The following is a 1,906-nucleotide window of genomic DNA, read 5'->3' on the forward strand; positions in this document are numbered from 1 at the left end:
CACTCTTACACACACTCACACATCATCCTCCTCCCCTTCGTTCCGCACACCCAACCACCAGCACCCCCCAATCTTCGTTCATCCCTCTCTCCTGCTATTTGAATAGAGAGCCTGCGGAGCACTCTTTTGTTCAGTAGCGCTCAGCTGCTGGAGAGGTGAGCACCACTCTGGCTGGCGCTCATCCACTCATCGCGGCTGCTGATTCGACAAGTCCCCGAAAGACGCAAGGACACGTCTCTGTATCCAGGCGCACTGCACACGAAACGACACAGACCCTGTCTCCCTGTCTGACAGAAATTCCTCGGACTCGCGGGGCTTTTACGCGTCTCTTGGATGGTTCAGCTTCCCTGACTGTGGCGCTACCACCTGCACTGTATCACACAGACGCTCCTGTAAAGCTGCGGCATCGCTCTACATTCCTGTAGACGGGACCTGACTTGATCTGAAAGGTGAAGGCGAGTAGTCTTGTGTGTTTTTGCATATCTATTTATTTATGAATTTGTCTGACTGTATTATAAAATTAAGTCAATTCAACATTATTTTAATTCCACGAAACGAAATGGGTGTTTCACGAATTTTGTTCACTTAAAGTCGATCATCATTTGGAAATGTCCTTGTCGGTACTATTCAAAGACAAAGATATGTGGCTGTTACCAAAAGAAATGTGCTTTATATCGCAAAAGTGTGTAGTCTTTGCAAGCATGCGATTCACTGCTTGAAGCTAGTTACTGCTTCCATAAGGCTATTTTTCAATTAATCTTTTTAGGTTTTGCTGTGTTGGTGATTTAGTTTTAATAAGACTCCAAAATGCACTTTGACAAAAGTTAAGCGAGTTTGCTTTTTTCTGTCTGTTTGAATTACGTCGTAATTGTCCAATTATGCAGCATCTGTTGAAAACTAATAAATGTAGCAAAGCGTCGCTCCCTCTTATTTTCTCCTTTGAGGCTGCTTATGTTCAAAAGGATGTTTGACAGCGCCGGTTACTGTACGATTTGGATCTGTATGACCATGAGCTCACTTCTTTGTAGTGAAAATCCCATTTTCTTCTCCTTTGGTAAGCCTTCAGGTGAGGCAGATGGGGACAGAGGGAGCTTTTGGAGTGGGTGTAAGTCGATAGGCAGCGCAGGCAGGGCTGTCAGCGCTGTCAGCGAAGCAAAGGAGGGAAACCTGAGACATTATCTTGGATGGCACTTGTACTCCACCTAAAGGGTCTCTCAATTATTTCTACTGAAGAAAGGCTGGCATCAGGCAGAAGGAGCTCTAGGTCACAAACTGACTGAAAAGGAGGAGGTCCAGCCCAGCCTGCATGCCACGGTTCAGTCCTGTGTGGCAACATGGCTTTCATTTGCCTGTGTAGCAGTGAGGAGTGTTTTTTGTGGATGAAAAAGAAAGTAAAGTTTTGTTTCATTTTTCATGGTTGTCAGAGAACGGCAATGGAGCTGGAGTGGAGTTGCTCATGACCCCCTGGGAAATTAAGCAGAAATTCAGCCAAACTGTTTGTGAAATGGTTACTAGCCTCCCTCCCTCCCTTTTCTCACTCTCGCTGGGTTCTTATTCTGTCTTATAATTGTGTGTCTCAGGTATTTGCATACATGTGCACACATTCACTCAGCCAGCCAACCTAGAATTTGTCTAAGCAGTCTTCAGCCAAACAGATTATGCACCATTTTTAATCTGATATTCCATCTCTCCAAATCTCCCACAATTACACAAATCTTTTGAATCTGTTTGGGCTTAGCATTGGCAATGTGATCCTTGATACTCCAGGTCTACAAACTGACCAGCCTCATTTTCATTCTGTGACTGATTGTAGATAAAACATTCTCCTCTCACTGGTTGGGCAGCCATGTGTAGGTCTTTGTCTATCTGATAATTGTGTGTGTGTGTGTGTGTGTGTGTGTGTGTG

At 44.8% G+C, this 1,906-nt stretch overlaps 1 protein-coding gene across 2 annotated transcripts in view; it reads left to right on the forward strand.

Moving 5' to 3' along the window:
- The first annotated feature begins 77 nt into the window (after positions 1-77).
- The window catches only part of ncanb (neurocan b), a 171,153-nt gene continuing 169,324 nt past the window's right edge, over positions 78-1,906 (forward strand). The window contains exon 1 of one of the 2 annotated variants that reach the window (XM_005920699.3): positions 78-455. The gene's annotated coding sequence lies outside the window, so the exon portion shown is untranslated. The remainder of the gene's footprint in view (positions 456-1,906) is intronic. The other variant, XM_005920698.3, reaches the window with a different exon arrangement.

This window comes from Haplochromis burtoni, unplaced genomic scaffold (genome assembly GCF_018398535.1).
Source record: "Haplochromis burtoni strain Fernald_Lab_line unplaced genomic scaffold, NCSU_Asbu1 Contig_42, whole genome shotgun sequence".
In the NCBI taxonomy this organism is placed as follows: Eukaryota; Metazoa; Chordata; class Actinopteri; order Cichliformes; family Cichlidae; genus Haplochromis; species Haplochromis burtoni.